The following is a 21280-nucleotide window of genomic DNA, read 5'->3' as shown; positions in this document are numbered from 1 at the left end:
GAAATTTGTTCCTGCTCTGGACAGTTCCTGACACGGACAGAGGTGTCAACAAAGAGCACTGTGGTCAGGCTGGAAAGAACTACACAACTTTTTTTTGGAGCATACAGCAGCTGATAAGTACTGGAATGATTAAGATTTTTAAATAGAAGTCATTTACAAATCTGTTTAAGTTTCTAGCACCAGTTGATTAAAAAAAAAAAAATTCCATTGGAGTACCCCTTCAAAGTCAGAAGAAAAAAAGAGAGACTTTGACGGCCGTGAAAGGGGCCTAACTGAGCTTGAAGTATACTTAAAGGGGTATTCCGGGCAAAACCATCTTATCCCCTATTGAAAGGATAGGGGATAAGATGTCTGATCGCGGGGGGCCCGCCGCTGTGACCCCCCGTGATCTCCCTGCAGCAGCCCCCATTCTATGCGTAGCTGCTTCTGAAGTTTCGGAAACCTCCGGGCTTCCGAGACGGGGACGTCACACCGTGCCCCCTCCATTCATTTCTATGGGAGGGGGCGTAACGGCTGCAACGCCCCCTCCCATAGACATGGAGGGGGCGTGGCGTGACGTCACGTCCCCGTCTCGGAAGCCCGGAGGTTTCCGAAACTTCAGCTACGCATAGAACGCGGTCTGCTGCGATCAGACATCTTATCCCCTATCCTTTTGATAGGGGATAAGATTTTTTTGCCTGGAATACCCCTTTAAATTCTATTAAAATGGATAGGGTATAAACGATGTGTCTAGAGAGCTTTCTATCCAGAATGATAAGTGTGTATACACAACATTGCTATTCAGGTTTTCTAAGACCACAACCTGGGGACCAGATTTTAACAAAGACTTATAGTAGTGTTTTTTTTAAACAGTGTGCCTCCAGCTGTTGCAAAACTACAACTCCCAGCATGCCCGGACAGCCGAAGGCTGTCCGGGCATGCTGGGAGTTGTAGTTTTGCAACAGCTGGAGGCACACTGCTTGGAGAACACTGAGTCTGGATGTGAAATAAGAGTGTCATGCCTGTTAGTGTCTTGAGTCAGTGAGCTCACACCTCTTCAGGACTGGTCTCCCCTCTGGAGGAGTGAGCAGTCCTCAGTGGCTCATGTGCAGCCCCCTCCCTCTCCTGGCTGGATCCTGCACTACAGATTCCTGAGCAGACTGACTCACTGAACAGGAGCTCATGTGGGCAGCACATTCCGCTCAGTGTTCCTCTCTCTGGGAAAGACGTGTGAACACAGCACCTTACACATGTGGATGCTTCTGAGGGGTCCTGTGCCCTAACCTGTTCTTCACTACACAGCTGGCACCAGGTAAGAGAACAGACCCTGCATAGTGACTTACTACATGTCACCGTTATCTCTAGCTGCCAGGGGTTCCTAAAATCCACATGTGCCTAGTTGGAGTATATACAGCACATACAGCTCCTGGTGACTGGTCTATGGGGGGTCAGAGGGGAGGGCAAGGGGGCACAGCAGTGGGCTTCAAAGTTTTTCTTGGGAATGAACATGGTGAATGTGTGAAACTTTCTCCTAAGGATTATTGATATGGCAACTACTACCAGCTGGCATAGTTCTTTCCGCATGGATGGGCAGCGGAAGAGGTGGCAGGCTTGGCGATTTTAGAGTTAATTTTTGATATGGCAATAGAGAGGATTATTTGGAGTATTTAAGTAATTGCGGTGATTTCCTGGGATTGGAGTGTGACGGGGTTGGTGATGGTGCCAGGGCTCTGGGGCAGTGTGGGCTGAGCCGGGTGTAGTGTGAACAGACGCCGAATGTGAGAGCAAACAGGCTGCTGCGGGGGGGGGGCAAGACCTTGGGCAATGTTTCGAAATATTGGTAAATGATAGATAGATAGATAGATAGATAGATAGATAGATAGATAGATAGATAGATAGATAGATAGATAGGAGAGAGAGAGATTTATAGATAGATAGATATTAGATAGATAGATAGATAGATAGATAGATATGAGATACATAGATTATGAGATAGATAGATAGATATAAGATAGATATATATGTAATAGATAGATATAAGATAGATAGATAGATATGAGATAGATAGATATGAGATAGATAGATAGATATAAGATAGATAGACAGATATGAGATAGATAGATATTAGATAGATAGATATGAGATAGATATGACATAGATAGATAGATAGATATGAGATACATAGATAGATATGAGAGAGAAAAGAGATAGATAAATAGATGGATATATATGAGATAGATAGAAAGACAGATAGATAGATAGATATGAGAGAGGAAAGAGATAAATAGGTAGATGAGAGATAGATAGATAGATAGATAGATAGATAGATAGATAGATACTGTAGATAGATAGATAGATAGATACTGTAGATAGATAGATATGAGAGAGAGAGAGGGGAAAAAGACAAATAGATAAATGATAGATAGATAGATAGATAGATATATAGATAGATACTGTAGATAGATGAAAGATAGAAACTGTAGATAGATTAGATGTATAGATGATAAATATATGTTAGATTGATGATAGATAGATAGATAGATAGATAGATAGTGAGAGAGAGAGAGAGAGAGAGTAAACAGGTAGATAGGTTGGTAGGTGGATAGATAGATAAATAGATAGATAGATAATAGTGTTAAATGATATAAAGGGTAGATGGATGATAGGTACAGTTAAAAGATAGTTACAGTCATGGCCATACATGACTCACAGAAAAGAATTGCAGTAACACATGTTTTGCTATACACATGTTTATTCCCTTTGTGTGTATTGGAACTAAACCAAAAAAAGGGAGGAAAAAAAAGCTAATTGGACAGAAAATGGGCAGGACAAAATTATTGGTACCCTTTCCAAATTCGCGAAAAATAAGATTGTTTTAGCATGTGATGCTCCTTTAAACTTACCTGGGGCAAGTAACAGTTGGGGGCAATATAAAAATCCCATCTGAAAGCAGATAAGAAAAAGGAGAGAAGTTCACTTAGTCTTTGCATTGTTTGTCTGTGTGTGCCACACTAAGCATGGATAACAGAAAGAGGAGAAGAGAACTGTCTGAGGACTTGAGAACCAAAATTGTGGAAAAATATCAACAATCTCAAGGTTACAAGTCCATTTCCAGAGATCTAGATTTGACTTTGTCCACAGTGCGCAACATTATCAAGAAGTTTGCAAACCTATGGCACTGTAGCTAATCTCCCTGGGCATGAACGGAAGAGAAAAATTGATGAAAAGTGTCAATGCAGGATAGTCTGGATGGTGGATAAGCAGCCCCAAACAAGTTCCAAAGATATTCAAGTTGTCCTGCAGGCTCAGGGAGCATCAGTGTCAGCGCGAACTATCCATCAACATTTTAATTTAATTAAATGCTATGGCAGGAGACCCAGGAGGACCCCACTGCTGACACAGAGACATAAAAAAGCAAGACCACATTTTGCCAAAATGAACTTGAGTAAGCCAAAATCCTTCTGGGAAAACGACTAGAGGAAAGATGAGACCAAGATAGAGCTTTTTGGTAAATCACATCATTCTACTGTTTACCGAAAACGGAATTAGGCCTACAAAGAAAAGAACACAGTACCTACAGTGAAATATGGTGGAGGTTCAATGATGTTTGGGGTTGTTTTGCTGCCTCTGGCACTGGGTGCCTTGAATGTGTGCAAGGCATCCTGAAATCTGAGGATTACCAACGGATTTTGGGTCACACTGTACAGCCCAGTGTCAGAAAGCTGGGTTTGTATCTGAGATCTTGGGTCTTCCAGCAGGACAATGACCCCAAACATACGTCAAAAAGCACCCAGAAATGGATGGCAACAAAGTGCTGGAGAGTTCTGAAGTGGCCAGCAATGAGTCCAGATCTAAATCCCATTGAACACCTGTGGAGAGATCTTAAAATTGCTGTTGGGAAAAGGCGCCTTCTAATGAGAGAGACCTGGAGCAGTTTGCAGAGGAAGAGTGGTTCAACATTCCGGCTGAGAGGTGTAAGAAGCTTATTGATGGTTATAGGAAGCGACTGATTTCAGTTATTTTTTCCGAAGGGTGTGCAACCAAATATTAAGTTAAGGGTGCCAATAATTGTGTCCAGAGCATTTTTGGAGTTTGGTGTGACATTATGTCCAATTTGCTTTTTTCCTCCCTTTTTTTGTTTAGTTCCAATACACACAAATAGAATAAACATGTGTATAGCAAAACATGTGTTACTGCAATCCTTTTCTGTGAGAAATACTTCATTTTCTAGAAACATTTCAGGGGTGCCAACATTTTCAGATAGACACATAGATTTAAATGATAGAGCTAATGATAGATCAATAGATAGAGTTAAATGTTAGATAGACAATAGATAGATTGATAAATAGACATATCTCAATACAAAGTAAATACATGCAGTATACTAGACAATAAAAGACATCCGCACTCACCGCTGGATACAGGACTCGATTCCCCTATTTGGAGAAAGCCAGCGGACCGGGGCTGTAGAAGTGCGTGGGCGCTCAGAGGCTATCACCGGTAATATTGCACGCCATGCACTTCTTCCCCGCAAAATTACCGGTGAAAGCCTCTGAGCGCCCACGCACTTCTACAGCCCGGTCCAACGGCTTTCTCCAAATAGGAGCATCGAGTCCCGTATCCAGCGGTGAGTGCGGATGTCTTTTATTATCTAGTATACTGCATATATTTTAGGCTTTTTTTTTTTGCTTTATATCCCAGCACCACCATATGGCTGCCAAAGAAGGGTTTCTCTGTCTGCTACGCTGATAGCCCATTCTGGCTCTGACGTTAACCCCCATTATACCCTATACTAGTGGTGCCGTCTACACTCTCTTCTACACACAAAGTAAATACAGTATATGGTACTTGCTATCTGTTAAAACCTTTCACAGACATGTATGCTACGACCTATACATCTGACAGTGAGATACAGCTCCTATTGAATGCTACTGTAAATAAAGAAGGATACTGTGTGGTATCCTTTCATGTGGTGGCCCTCTGTCTAGGGAACTGCTGTCTGCTTGTATTACCCCAATAAAGGCCAAAGGGGCATTATGTTGGCCTCCATAAGGTGATTGGAGCCCAAAGGATATATTTGACTTATATGCTGAGAGTTTTTCATGTACTTAGCCTAACTTGTATGTTATTCCATATGCTTCTCCAGAATAATGGTTACAATAAGTAGTGATTCTAAGGCGTGGTGCACACTGCATTTAAGCCAATCATTGAAGGTATGTCGGGAACGTATCCTGACAAAAATATCCAACTCTGATGGAAAGCTCCAACATATTTCATTGTTCAACGTGCAATATGTTTTTTTATGGGGTGGCTTATTTTATAAGGAACTGCAGTTTGTTGCACTTTCCTATAATGTGTAAGGAAAATCATTCCGGTTTCTACTGATCTGACAAAGGCCAAAATGACCCTTTTGGCCTTAGTCTTAGAAACAGACCCCTAAGAATACATTTGACATATATGATGGGAGCATTTCCCAGTATATTTGTGAAACATAACCTCTGAAAGTGATGTTAACCGTGCCTTTTTTAACTTGTTGAGTTTAGTACTTTTATTTATGTTTTTGTTTACGTTATTGTTACATTTTCCTGTTTTAAATACAAAATACTGATAAATGGTCAGTATCATGCAGCTCCCCAGGTTTTTGTCTTCCTAGAGATGGGATAGTGAGTATGAGGTAATTCAGTTTACTGCTTCCTCCCATAGGTCTGTTGTGTCTGTTATTCATCTAGGAATAGTAAATAGATCTATGTTTATTTTGTTTTGTTTGTTTTCAATTTTAGTTGCTTTCTAATACTATGCCCTATATATAACCATTATGTTGATTACTTGATTATAAATCCACCTATAATTATACCACATGTTACATTGTTAATACAATACATTCATGTTATTAATGTCTAATGTCCGGTCATTTTAAACGATTCTATGCCGGACCACATCTGCAGCTTAGACAAAGGAATGTTTGTTTACATGGACAACATTTTCCTCATCCATAGATGAGATGGATAAGATGTAACAAAACAATTTAACCCCTCCTCCAATTCTTGAGATTTACCCATGAATACAAAGGTGGTCTCTATTGTTTCAAGGGGTAGAATGTGAAATAGTGGTATTTCTCCCAAATTGGAGGAAAAAATTTACATTACATGTGCCAGAATGCTGCTCCCTATTAGGGCCTCATGGGTCATATACCCCGACTCAGGTACCACATTGCAGTAGTTTAACATAGCTCGGATTGAGTGTATGATGCATAAAATGTTATCTTTGTTGTAAGAGTTGTAAATAGCTATATTACATACAGTCATAGCCTTAAAGGGGTACTCCGCTCCTAGACATCTTATCCCCTATCCAAAGGATAGGGGATAAGATGTCAGATCGTGTGGGTCCCACTGCTGGGGACCACCGGGATCGCCACTGCGGCACCGCGCTATCATTACTGCACAGACCGAGTTCGCTCTGCACATAATGATGGGCAATACAGGAGCCGGAGCATCGTTACGTCACGGCTCCGCCCCTTGTGACGTCATGGCCTGCCCCTCAATACAAGTCTATGGGAGGGCACAGCACGCCCCCGCCATACACTTGCATTAAGGGGCGGGCCGTGATGTCACATGGGGCGGAGCTATGACGTCACGCTGCTCTGTCCCCTGTATCGCCCGTCATTACGCACAGAGCGAACTCGGTCTGTGCAGTAATGATAGGGCAGTACCGCAGCGGCAATCCCGGGGGTCCCCAGCAGCGGGACCCCAGTGATCTGACATCTTATCCCCTATCCTTTGGATAGGGGATAAGATGTCTAGGGGCGGAGTACCCCTTTAAATGTTGGAACCCCTGAAATTTTTCTAGAAAATTAAGTATTTCTCACAGAAAGGGATTGCAGTAACACGTTTTGCAATACGCATGTTTATTCCTATTGTGTGTATTGGAACTAAGCCAAAAAAGGGAGGAAAAAAACTAAATTTACATAATGTCATACCAAACTCCAAAAATGGGCTAGACAAAATTATTGCCACTCCTTAAAAATTGTGGAAAAATGAGATTGTTTCAAGCATGTGATGCTCATTTAAACTCACCTGGGGGAAAGCAACAGGTGTGCAATATAAAAATCACACCTGAAAGCAGATAAAAAGGAGAGAAGTTCACTTAGTCTTGGCATTGTGTGTCTGTGTGTGCCACACTAAGCATGGACAACAGAAAGAGGAGGAGAATTGTCTGAGGACTTTAGAACCAAACTTGTGGAAAAATATCTAAAGGTTACAAGTCCATCTCCAGAGATCTAGATGTGCCTTTGTCCACAGTGCGCAACATTATCAAGAAGTTTGCAACCCATGGCACTGTAGCTAATCTCTCTCAGTGGGGACAGAAGAGAAAAATTTATGAAAGGTGTCAATGCAGAATAGTCCGGATGGTGGATAAGCAGCCCCAAACCAGTTCCAAAGATATTCAAGCTGTCCTGCAGGCTCAGGGAGCATCAGTGTCAGCGCAAACTATCCGTCGACATTTAAATGAAATGAAACGCTATGTCAGGAGACCCAGGAGGACCCCACTGCTGACACAGAGACATAAAAAAGAAAGATTACATTTTGTCAAAATGAACTTGAGTAGAGCTTTTTGGTAAAGCACATCATTCTACTGTTTACCAAAAACAGAATGAGGCCTACAAAGAAAAGGACACAGTACCTATAGTGAAATATGGTGGAGGTTCAATGATGCTTTGGGGTTGTTTTGCTGCCTCTGACACTGGGTGAATTGAATGTGTGCAAGGCATCATGAAATCTGAGGATTACCAACAAATTTTGGGTTGCACTGTACAGCCCAGTGTTAAAAAGCGGATTTTGCATCCGAGATCTTGGGTCTTCCAGCAGGACAATGTGGGAGATTTATCAAAACCTGTGCAAAGGAAAAGTTGCCCAGTTGCCCATAGCAACCAATCAGATTGCTTCTTTCATTTTGCAGAGGCCTTGTTAAAAATGAAAGAAGTGAGATGATTGGTTGCTATAGGCAACTGAGCAACTTTTCCTCTGGACAGGTTTTGATAAATCTCCCCCAATGACCCCAAACATACGTTAAAAAAAACACCCAGAAATGCATGGTAACAAAGCACTGGAGAGTTCTGAAGTGGCCAGCAATGAGTCCAGATCTAAATCCCATTGAACACCTGTGGAGAAATCTTAAAATTGCTGTTGGGAAAAGGCACCCTTCCAGTAAGAGAGACCTGCAGCAGTTTGCAAAGGAAGAGTGGTCCAACAATTCGGCTGAGAGGTGTAAGAAGCTTATTGATGGTTATAGGAAGTGACTGATTTCAGTTATTTTTTCAAAAAGGTGTGCAACCAAATATTAATTTAAGGGTGCCAATAATTTTGTCTAGCAAATTTTTGGAGTTTGGTGTGACATTATGTCCAATTAGCTTTTTTGCGTCCCTTTTTTTTTTTTTTTTTTTTGTTTAGTCCCAATACACACAAAGGGAATTATATGTGTATAGCAAAACATGTGTTACTGAAATCCTTTTCTATGAGAAATACTTAATTTTCTTGAAAAATTTCAGGGGTGCCAACATTTACAGCCATGACTGTACTTTTGGTCAATTTCCATATATCACAGGAATGTTTCCAACACAATACATCATTTTTTCATAATGTCATTCAACCAAGTGCACATTTTATGTAACTTGATGCTTTTTAGTCCATTTGTGACAGGACTCATGTAGCAGGGCCCCCAAATATCATACATCATTTATGGAAATTGTCCTATCATATGGAATAGTGGGCCCCCCTAAAGTTTCCCCTAGAAAGTAGGAGATCTGAGAGCCCCCTTTAAACACCTAAACACCCTAGCATGGGGTTCTAAAACTAGGGGTTATTCTCTCATTTCCTCAAATGCTTTTAAAGGACAAAAGCTCCATCTGACATTTTCTCATTTTTAATGAATATAATATATCTGAAATAATTACATTTGTTTTGTGAAGGATTTTCTTCATTACTGATTCAAGTAATGAAGATAGAGGGATCTTGCAACTCCATGTCATATTATGCCTAAATATTAATGTTACATCATTTCATTTAGGGGCATAAAACTGATTCCCCAGGGAACTATACTTTGCTTTTTATGGATATTTTATATTAGCTCTGTTTTGGATTAAATATTAATCTAATTACTTGATGGTATCAATAATGCCTTTATACTTGATTCCATTAAATGTTATATTCATATATTATCTAGGAATTTCCTATTCTACATTAGTGAAAGGAATTCATTACAAAATAGAAAAGATAATCCCTAATATAGTCTATTCTCCTTATCCCTTTCGCTACCAAGACCAATGGTCATTCAACATCACCCTAAAAATGTCTGCCTTGTTATCACACATACAATCCTGAAAGCGAAACCTTCCAGTGTACAAACCAATCCTTATACCGAATAAACATATAATTGAATCTGAGCATTAAAAAGGTTATCTGTAATTTCTGGAAACCTCTATAAAGAGCTCTCACCCTGAGGTTCTAGTAATTCCACTTAAACTTGAAGGACACTGCATGCACACAGCCTCTTGACTCCATCTTTCCCAAGTGGATTAAGAAAAAACTTAAAGTAGGTTTAACGCACTTTCATCCTAAAATTCAGGATAAAACTGATATATACAGAGTAATGAGTTGAGCTCTCAAGCCAAGTAATTGTTTATAATTTTTATCTGTTTCTTTGAAAGCTTTCTTTGCAAAATTTCACTTCTAACAAGTGTACCCAATAAGGGAAGATGGTCATTTTCATAATGATGTTGACACTACTTTGATGTAGTATACACTATTTAGCTGTACGATGTGTATATATTTATCTGGATGCTCTTCAGACTTTATCTGGGCGGTATAAAAAGCTATCTAAAAAGCTATCTAGTACTAGTTATCTGGTTGTTTTAAAGACTCATCACCTAGATGCTGTGCAACATTATTTACCTCGTGATGCTGTATGGCACTGCATGTTTTGTTACTATACAGTACATGATTGTTGCAATTTCGTTTGCAAGAAATAGTGGTTGTCACTACCTTCTAAGAAGTCATCATTGCTTAGGACATGTCTTTCAAAATGTCTCTTAGATATTTCAGTTATAAATGGATCATGTTTTAATAAGATCTTACATACAAATGCCTCCACAGAGCAGAAACTGAACAGACAATATTACAGTGATCCCTCAACTTACAATGGCCTCAACATACAATAGTTTCAACATACAATGGTCTTTTCTGGATCATTGTAAGTTGAAACCAGACTCAACATACAATGTTATGGACAGTCCAGATCTGTGAAACGTGTCAATGAACTGACCAATCAGAATGGGAATTCACTGGTAAAACTCCTGTATTACTGAAGCGTATGCACTGACTGATGTCTGGTAGCGCCCCCTACTGTACAGGGAGGTATTACATGTTCTGTACTACTCTTTGGGCCAGGAGTAGCTTCTCCTTTGGACACCAGGTGAGGGCGGCTCCATGTTATTTTTTAAGGACATTGCGTGTACTGTACAGGACCCCGAAGAAGCTCCTGTCCTCTACATAGACCAGTGCTTCCCAAGCAGGGTGCCCCCAGCGGTTGCAAAACTACAACTCCCAGCATGCCCGGACAGCCAAAGGCTGTCCGGGCATGCTGGGAGTTGTAGTTTTGCAACCGCTGGGGGCACCCTGCTTGGGAAACACTGACATAGACAGTGATTTACAGCTTCCAGCAGCTCTTTCTTACTTTTATATGTAAGGACTTGCTATATCTTTATTAGTTATCTACTTATTTTTCTTTAATCCTCACTTTTTCCTATTTTTGGATGACATTTTTGTGCCTTTAGAACCAATTACCAGGTTTCCATAGAGTTATGGTCTCAACATACAATGGTTTCAACATACAATGGTCGTCCCAGAACCAATTAGTATTGTAACTTGAGGGACCACTGTATATATATGTTAAATATGTTAATTTGATCAAAAAGTGTGCTAAGAGCCTCAATTTTTTGACCTAGAGTGCTGTTGCAACTTTCTTGTTTATGTTAATTTACCTATACTTGGGGGAAGGGGAGTTAATATTTGCCTCCTGCCACTTTTTCAGCTAAAAGTCACACATTTTGGGGCATGACTTTTGCACTGTTGTCACTAATTTATATGTAAAAGTTGGCTTTAGTATGGGGGGGGGGGGGGGGGGCTCTCGTGGCACAACTGATGTACCATAATTTATGCCAGAAATGAGTATAAATTATAATGGAAATCTAGAAATAAATGATAGTGGCGCATACGTCAGTTTGCGGCACATAGACAGACAGTGATGTGCTAAACTCATTAGGAGGCGAGCACCTCTTATTTTGTCTTGCACACCGTGCACTAGTGAGCTGACTGGTAGATAATGCAGCCTTGTATGCATAGTATATTATGTTAGAGCTATAAAGGGATAGAGAATGGGTTATTTATATGGACTTTATTTTAGTTTGTTGTCTAGAGTTATAAATGTTAGTCTAGTATCTCAGACAGCTGTTTTGTATCTTATTCTTATCTGTATGAATTTATTCCAGACCAGATTTATTCCCATGGTGTATAGAATGTAAATGCAGGATTCCTACTCATTGCTTTTCTTTTTTCATGTTTATTACAGCAAGTTGTAAGAACAAGAACAATAACTTTTTTTAAAAGCATTTCTAGCATTTTTCTTTATTTTTATTTTTTATTTTTTACGGAGTTCATTGTGTATTATAACTGATACAGATGGTACAAATAACTTTCTCATAATTTTTTTAATATGGCAATAGAATAGATTCCTGGATCAACGTCTCTCCTCCAAAAATGAAGTAACCATAGCTTATATATTTTTAACCCCTTCAGGACGGAGCCCATTTTGGCCTTAAGGACCGGAGCGTTTTTTGCACATCTGACCACTGTCACTTTAAACATTAATAACTCTGGAATGCTTTTAGTTATCATTCTGATTCCGAGATTGTTTTTTCGTGACATATTCTACTTTAACATAGTGGTAAATTTTTGTCGATACTTGCATCATTTCTTGGTGAAAAATCCGTAAATTTGATGAAAAATTTGAAAATTTTGCATTTTTCTAACTTTGAAGCTCTCTGCTTGTAAGGAAAATGGATATTACGAATACATTTTTTTTGGTTCACATATACAATATGTCTACTTTATGTTTGCATCATAAAATTTACGTGTTTTTACTTTTGGAAGACACCAGAGGGCTTCAACGGTCAGCAGCAATTTTCCGATTTTTCACAAAATTTTCAAACTCAGTATTTTTCAGGGACCAGTTCAGGTTTGAAGTGGATTTGAAGGGTCTTCATATTAGAAATACCCCATAAATGACCCCATTATAAAAACTACACCCCCAAAAGTATTCAAAATGACATTCAGTCAGCGTTTTAACCCTTTAGGTGTTTCACAGGAATAGAAGCAAAGTGAAGGAGAAAATTCACAATCTTCATTTTTTACACTCACATGTTCTTGCAGACCCAATTTTTGAATTTTTACAAGGGGTAAAAGGACAAAATTTTTACTTGTATTTGTAGCCCAATTTCTCTCGAGTAAGCACATACCTCATATGTCTATGTAAAGTGTTCGGCGGGCGCAGTGGAGGGCTCAGAAGGGAAGGAGCGACAAGGGGATTTTGGAGAGTACGTTTTTCTGAAATGGTTTTTGGGGGCATGTTACCTTTAGGAAGCCCTTATGGTGCCAGAACAGCAAAAAAAAACCACATGGCATACCATTTTGGAAACTAGACCCCTCGGGGAATGTAACATGGGATAAAGTGAACCTTAACACCCCACAGGTGTTTCACGACTTTTGCAAATGTAAAAAAAAAAAAAAATTTTTTACCTAAAATGCTTGTTTTCCCAAAAATTTTTTATTTTTAAAAAGGGTAATAGCAGAAAATACCCCTAAAAATTTGAAGCCCAATTTCTCCCGATTCAGAAAACACCCCATATGGGGGTGAAAAGTGCTCTGCTGGCGCACTACAGGTCTCGGAAGAGAAGGAGTCACATTTGGCTTTTTGAACGCAAATTTTTCTCTGGGGGCATGCCGCATTTAGGAAGCCCCTATGGTGCCAGGACAGCAAAAAACCCCCCACATGGCATACCATTTTGGAAACTAGACCCCTCGGGGAACGTAACAAGGGGTTAAGTGAACCTTTATACCCCACAGGTGTTTCACGACTTTTGCATATGTAAAAAAAAAAAAAAAATTTTTACCTAAAATGCTTGTTTTCCCAAAAATTTTACATTTTTAAAAAGGGTAAAAGCAGAAAATACCCCCCAAAATTTGTAACACAATTTCTCCCGAGTACGGCGATACCCCATATGTGGCCCTAAACTGTTGCCTTGAAATACGACAGGGCTCCAAAGTGAGAGCGCCATGCGCATTTGAGGCCTAAATTAGGGATTGCATAGGGGTGGACATAGGGGTATTCTACGCCAGTGATTCCCAAACAGGGTGCCTCCAGATGTTGCAAAACTCCCAGCATGCCTGGACAGTCAACGGCTGTCCGACAATACTGGGAGTTGTTTTGCAACAGCTGGAGGCTCCGTTCTGGAAACAGTGGCGTACCAGACGTTTTTCATTTTTATTGGGGAGGGGAGGGGGGCTGTGTAGGGGTATGTGTATATGTAGTGTTTTTTACTTTTTATTTTATTTTTTGTGTTGGTGTAGTGTAGTGTTTTTAGGGTACAGTCACACGGGCGGAGGGTTCACAGTAGTTTCTCGCTGGCAATTTGAGCTGCAGCAGAAAGTTTGCGGCAGCTCAAATTTGCAGCCAGATACTTACTGTAATCCTCCGCCCATGTGAGTGTACCCTGTACGTTCACATTGGGGGGGACATCCAGCTGTTGCATAACTACAACTCCCAGCATGCCCGTTGGCTGCCGGTGACTGCTGAGAGTTGCAGTTTTGCAACAGCTGTAGGCACACTGGTTATGTATCACTGAGTTTGTGACCTAACTCAGTGTTTCACAACCAGTGTGCCTCCAGCTGTTGCAAAACTACAACTCCCAGCATGTACGGTGCATGGTGTACGGTGACTGCTGAGAGTTGTAGTTTGCAACAGCTGGAGGCACACCGGTCGTGAAACACTGAGTTAGGTAAAAAAAAACTCTGAGTTTCACAACCAGTGTGCCTTCAGCTGTTGCAAAACTACAACTCTCAGCAGTCACCGACAGCCAACGGGCATGCTGGAAGTTGTAGTTATGCAACCAGCAGATGCACCACTACAACTCCCAGCATGCACTTTAGCTGTTTGTGCAAGCTGGGAGTTGTAGTTATACAACAGCTGAAGGTACACTTTCCCATAGAAAGAATGTGCCTCCAGCTGTTGCAAAACCATAAGTCCCAGCATGCCCATAAGGGAATGCTGGGAGTTGTGGTGGTCTGCCTCCTGCTGTTGCATAACTACAGCTCCCAGCATGCCCTTTTTGCATGCTGGGATCTGTTGCTAAGCAACAGCAGGAGGCTGTCACTCACCTCCAACGATCCTCGCCGCACAGGTCAGTCCCTCGTCGTCTCCGCCGCCGCAGCTGCTCCTGGGGCCCCGATCCCAACAGGGGCGCCGGGGATCGGGGTCCCCAGCACCCGGGGTGCACGTCCCGCACCCGCTCACGTCCTCCGGAAGAGGGGCGGAGCGGGTGCGGGAGTGACACCCGCAGCAGGCGCCCTGATTGGTCGGCCGGTAATCCGGCCGACGAATCAGGGCGATCGTGAGGTGGCACCAGTGCCACCTCACCCCTGCAGGCTCTGGCTGTTCGGGGCCGTCAGAGACGGCCCCGAACAGCCAGTAATTCCGGGTCACCGGGTCACTGGAGACCCGATTGACCCGGAATCGCCGCAGATCGCTGGACTGAATTGTCCAGCGATCTGCGGCGATCGCCGACATGGGGGGACATAATGACCCCCCTGGGCGATATGCCGGGATGCCTGCTGAACGATTTCAGCAGGCATCCGGCTCCGGTCCCCAACCGGCTAGCGGTGGGGGCCGGAATTCCCACGGGCGTATGGATACGCCCTCGGTCCTTAAGGACTCGGCATGCAGGGCGTATCCATACGCCCTATGTCCTGAAGAGGTTAAGGAAGGCATCAAGGCCCCTTTGAAGATTTAAAAAAATCACAATATCATGTGTCAGCACATTCTATAGTATCACTGCCCTTACAGTTGTGATGTCCCAGTACAGGATATCATCCCACAGTCCTATCAGCTTGAGTCCCTGTACATCCTCAGGGCTCACCGGCAGTGTTCCCCCATATTGTAATTAGCTGCACATTAAATTTAAAGGACCTTTGATATGGTCACATGGTTATTAGTCACATGACAATGGTTGTCAAATGTTAAGTCACATGTTTTGTTAACCAGAGAGCACCAGGTGACCAGATGACCTGCAGCTAGCCTATGGGCTCCTTGCTCAGACCCCTTTATAAGAGGGGGAGGTATTACAATCACTCTCTTCTATCACACTTTCTGCTGAGGTCAAGTCCAGTCTAGATGTCTCAGAGACAGTGTCCAGCACATCTGGAGGCCTCAAGCCTAAATTACAGCCACAAGTCAGTAAGTCAAGACATCTCTGTCTCCTGTCACTATCTTCAGTCAATTCAAGTCTATTATAGTCAGCGTGGCTGTGCTAAAGTCTGTCATAGTCACTGCAAGTCCCAGCAAGCTGCGAGGTCACTTGTGTTACTGGTCACCTCCGCTAACCCTAACCTGGCCTTGGACTGTTATTTTATTATTTGCCCTGCCTAAATTAGGACTAGCGCTACCACCGTTCGGGTGGTTCTCGGTTAAAACCACGCCCTGGGGTCACGAACATAAAGGGGTTAACAACACCTGCCTCTGGGCTACAATACCTGTCCCATACACCTCACTTCACTCCCCTGTGGCTCACCACACAGTAAAGAATTCCCATTTCTGGTGTTGGTGAAACCTTTTTTACTTTAGGGGATATCCCCTTTTTTATGAATACAGGCCTAGATACAAAAAGATCACTAGAAAGATCTATGTACTATCCATTCATATATTTGTTTATTGTTGTCAAATCATACCTTAACCCTTTAAGGACTCAGGGTTTTACCGTTTTTGCACTTTCGTTTTTTCCTCCTTACCTCTAAAAAACTATAATTCTTCCAATTTTGCACCTAAAAATCCATATGATAGCTTATTGTTTGTGCCACCAATTCTACTTTGTAATGACACCAGTCATTTTACCAAAAAATCGACAGCAAAATGGTAAAAAAAAAATCATTGTGCGACAAACTTTAAGAAAAACGCCATTTTGTAAATTTTGGGAGCTTCCGTTTCTACGCAGTGCCTTTTCCATAAAAATGACAGCTTCTCTTTATTCTGTAGGTCCATATGATTAAAATACTTACCTACTTATATAGGTTTGATTTTGTATTACTTCAGAAAAAAATCATAACTACATGCATGAAAATGTATACGTTTAAAATTGTCATTTTCTGACTCCTATAACTTTCTTATTTTTCCGCATACAGGATGGTATGAGGGCTCATTTTTTGTGCCGTAATCTGAGGTTTTTATCTGTACCATTTTTGTATTGATTGGCCTTTTTGATCGCTTTATATTATAAAAATATAAAGTGACCAAAAATGCACTATTTTGGACTTTTGAATTTTTTTGCGCGTACGCCATTGACCGTGCGGTTTAATTAATGTTTTTTTTTTATAGTTCGGACATTTACGCACGAGATGATACCACATATGTTTATTTTTATTAACACAGTTTTTTTTTTAAATGGGAAAAGGGGGGTGATTCTTACTTTTATTAGGGAAGGGGTTAAATGATCTTTATTAACTTTTTTTTTACACTTTTTTTTTGTTGTGTTATAGCCACCCCTAGTGGCTATTACACTGCACATACCGATCTCATACACAGATCATTGCCGTAGATTAGCACGGCAATGATCAGTGTTATCGGCCGTCTGTTGCTCAAGCCTGGATTTCACCTGTAACAGATGCCATAACTTTGTCATCTGTCACCCATAGGGTAACAAGGTAACCTTTGAATGGAAAGTTTCTTAGAAAGTATTGTGAGGTACTACTACTTTATTTCAAACTTACTTTTGGGATGACTGGCTGGACAGAGGTCATGAGGACACTCTTTTGACCATTATATGACAATGGACACCATGGACATGTTTATTGTGTACATGATGTAAGGAGGGCCTAACACTAATATAATATAGTTTAGAAATCAATGGACACAGCTATTCCCTAATATGTATTTCATTGTAAGGGGAACAGGTTACCATGAGAAGCTTTCTGAAACATGTTTACAATAGCTTGTATTCTGCATAAAAAGAGACATAACTTGTAGCTTCTGAGCCCAAAGCAAAATCTGCAACAGGGCCCCATGTGCCATTTATAATGCTGGTCTCTTATGGGGCAGATGTGCTGTGTGACCTTGGGCACCAGGGACCCGGTGTGACTGCTACCTTTACATCCCCTATAGCTACACCCCTGATTATAGGAACAAAATGCAGTAGATTCCAGCTATTAAGGTGACCAGATTTGCTGCCTTGACTGTTTGTTGAACTAGCTTTTATGTATAAGATATGTTGGAAGGTGGGCTGCAGTGATTTTGATAAATGTTCACTTTGTGGTATGTAGATATGTTTTCTTTCAGTACATATTGTACTAGACCCAATTCTTATAATTCAGTTAATTCTGTTTTGTGTTGTAAACCAAGTCTACAAAAAATTTCAAATGATGGGGTATGACAGTTTTTACGTAAAACATATTTTACTTAGAATTATTGGTGATGTTTTCATTTTCACCACTAAGACTAAACCTAAGCCGAGACTTCCGTTCTATCGCTGATGATAAGGAGGAAACTGCTGGAAAGTGATCTGTACAGCATTACAGAGAAAGGTGACACCAGTAGAATGACATCTGCACAGGTCACAGAGCATGCTCACAAACCTTTTCCATACAAAAAATAGGGTCTGTTGATGTTCATTGTGTTTCGGTCCATGGATCCTTCTGTTAAAAACAGCTCAGCCAAGATGGCCACCACTATAAAAAGGTTTCCGAGATGAGTGCAGGACAGAAGTGAAGTCCTGGACAGTTTTGTGAGTTACCAGTGGCCAAGAGAAAAATAATACTGCCCTACCATTACCACCACCATTACCACTGACTAATAACTACTACTGCTGTACAGTTACTAAACTAAATCCACTAAGCAAAGACTAATATTTCCACAAACAGTGATCATATAGTGGTAGATATCAGCTGTACGCTAGTGCTTACAGTTACATCCAGTGACTGACAGGTGACGTATTCTCTGATCATAGTCATTTACTTTTCCTTCTCCATCTGACCCAGGCCACTATAAAGAGTTCTTCCTGAAAAACTTGTCTCCACAGAATCTTCCAGACAAACATTTTAGGCTTCCTTCTCCAGCACAATTACAACTCTCCATGTGATTTGCCACAGTAACAGTGACCCCATATGGTAGCTAGGGTCCCCACAATGCCCCTATATGGTATTTAGGTCCCCTTGACAGGAAAAGGCCCCCTCTGTGTCCCCTCTACAAAATAAGGCCCCTTCTCCATTAAAAGGCCCCCTCTCTGCCCCCTTTACAGTGGACGGTCCCCTCTGTGCCCTCTTTACACTAGAAGGCCCCTTCTTTGCTCCTTTTACAATAAAAGGTTGCACATCCCCCAAACTGTATGCCCCTCACGTCTCCAATGTTTTCCTGCAGCTCTGGGCCCTCTACTCCCTGTGACTCCTCTTCTCTATGAGCTTCCCACGTGGGCAGTTGTCACGATGCCGGCTGGCAGGTAGTGGATCCTCTGTGCCAGAGAGGGATTGGCGAGGACCGCGCTAGTGGACCGGTTCTAAGTCACTACTGGTTTTCACCAGAGCCCGCCGCAAAGCGGGATGGTCTTGCTGCGGCGGTAGTGACCAGGTCGTATCCACTAGCAACGGCTCACCTCTCTGACTGCTGAAGATAGGCGAGGTACAAGGGAGTAGACAGAAGCAAGGTCGGACGTAGCAGAAGGTCGGGGGCAGGCGGCAAGGTTCGTAGTCAGGGTGGATAGCAGAAGTTCTGGTACACAGGCTTTAGACACACAAAACGCTTTCACTAGGCACAAGGGCAACAAGATCCGGCAAGGGAGTGCAAGGGAGGAGACCAGATATAGCCAGGGAGCAGGTGGAAGCCAATTAAGCTAATTGGGCCAGGCACCAATCATTGGTGCACTGGCCCTTTAAGTCTCAGGGAGCTGGCGCGCGCGCGCCCTAGAGAGCGGAGCCGCGCGCGCCAGCACATGACAGCAGGGGACGGGAACGGGTAAGTGACCTGGGATGCGATTCGCGAGCGGGCGCGTCCCGCTGTGCGAATCGCATCCCCAACGGCCATGACAGTGCAGCGCTCCCGGTCAGCGGGACTGACCGGGGAGCTGCAGGGAGAAAGACGCCGTGAGCGCTCCGGGGAGGAGCGGGGACCCGGAGCGCTAGGCGTAACAGTACCCCCCCCCTTAGGTCTCCCCTTTTTTTTGTCCGGTGACTGCCTCCCCTGGGATGAGGACACCGGGAAGGAATGGATGGTTTCCTCAATGGCAGGCAGTACAGCAGGAGTAGGAATGGGGAGGGAGGGCAGAGGGTGAAGCTTGGCACGGGGCAGGGAGACACAAGGACGGGAGCCATGAGGGGACACAGAGGCTTGCCTGATGGGACTGGGAGGGGGGAGAGGCATTTCCTGTGGCAGGCAGAGTCCCTAACGACCTTAGGGAGACCGGATACAGGAGGAACCACAGGGTCACGGCAGGGAGTACTGGGAACCGGTTGAAGGCAGTCCTTGGAACAAGAGGGACCCCAACTCTTGATCTCCCCAGTGGACCAATCCAGGGTTGGGGAATGGTGTTGAAGCCAGGGTAGTCCAAGGAGAATTTCGGAAGTGCAATTGGGAAGGACCAAAAATTCAATTTTCTCGTGATGAGGTCCGATGCACATTAGGAGGGGCTCCGTGCGGTAACGCACGGTGCAATCCAACCTGGCTCCGTTGACCGCGGAAATGTGGAGTGGCTTGACAAGACGGGTCACCGGAATGCGGAATTTATTCACCAAGGACTCCCGAATAAAATTCCCAGAGGCACCAGAGTCCAGGCAGGCCACGGCTGAGAGGGAAGAGCTGGCTGAAGTAGAAATCCGTACAGGCACCGTGAGACGTGGAGAAGCCGACTTAGCATCAAGAGACGCCACACCCACGAGAGCTGGGTGCGAGCGTGCGTTTCCCAGACGTGGAGGACGGATAGGGCAATCCACCAAAAAATGTTCGGTACTGGCACAGTACAGACAAAGATTCTCTTCCTTACGGCGATTCCTCTCTTCCAGGGTCAGGCGAGACCGATCCACTTGCATGGCCTCCTCGGCGGGAGGCCTAGGCGCAGATTGCAATGGAGACTGTGGGAGAGGTGTCCAGAGATCTAAGTCTTTTTCCTGGCGGAGCTCTTGATGCCTCTCAGAAAAACGCATGTCAATGCGAGTGGCTAGATGAATGAGTTCATGCAGGTTAGCAGGAGTTTCTCGTGCGGCCAGAACATCTTTAATGTTGCTGGATAGGCCTTTTTTAAAGGTCGCGCAGAGGGCCTCATTATTCCAGGATAGTTCAGAAGCAAGAGTACGGAATTGTATGGCGTACTCGCCAACGGAAGAATTACCCTGGACCAGGTTCAGCAGGGCAGTCTCAGCAGAAGAGGCTCGGGCAGGTTCCTCAAAGACACTTCGAATTTCCGAGAAGAAGGAGTGTACAGAGGCAGTGACGGGGTCATTGCGGTCCCAGAGCGGTGTGGCCCATGACAGGGCTTTTCCAGACAGAAGGCTGACTACGAAAGCCACCTTAGACCTTTCAGTAGGAAACTGGTCCGACATCATCTCCAAGTGCAGGGAACATTGCGAAAGAAAGCCACGGCAAAACTTAGAGTCCCCATTAAATTTGTCCGGCAAGGACAGGCGGAGGCTAGGAGTGGCCACTCGCTGCGGAGGAGGTGCAGGAGCTGGCAGAGGAGATGATTGCTGATGAAGTTGCGACTGAAGTTGGTGCACAATGGTGGACACTTCCGACAGCTGGTGGGTTAGATGGGCGATCTGTCGGGCTTGCTGGGCGACCACCGTGGTGATATCAGAGGCAACTGGCAGGGGAACCTCAGCGGGATCCATGGCCGGATCTACTGTCACGATGCCGGCTGGCAGGTAGTGGATCCTCTGTGCCAGAGAGGGATTGGCGAGGACCGCGCTAGTGGACCGGTTCTAAGTCACTACTGGTTTTCACC

General features: G+C 43.2%; 1 protein-coding gene across 1 annotated transcript in view; it reads left to right on the top strand.

Annotated features, from left to right (window-relative positions):
• The first annotated feature begins 1165 nt into the window (after positions 1 to 1165).
• The window catches only part of MET (MET proto-oncogene, receptor tyrosine kinase), a 143048-nt gene continuing 122933 nt past the window's right edge, over positions 1166 to 21280 (top strand). The window contains exon 1 of the mRNA XM_056573853.1: positions 1166 to 1291. The gene's annotated coding sequence lies outside the window, so the exon portion shown is untranslated. The remainder of the gene's footprint in view (positions 1292 to 21280) is intronic.

The sequence above is a fragment of the Hyla sarda genome, chromosome 4 (genome assembly GCF_029499605.1).
Source record: "Hyla sarda isolate aHylSar1 chromosome 4, aHylSar1.hap1, whole genome shotgun sequence".
Taxonomy (NCBI): domain Eukaryota; kingdom Metazoa; phylum Chordata; class Amphibia; order Anura; family Hylidae; genus Hyla; species Hyla sarda.
The sequence above is the reverse complement of the archived record's forward strand: the minus strand, read 5'-3'. Positions and strand labels throughout refer to the sequence as shown.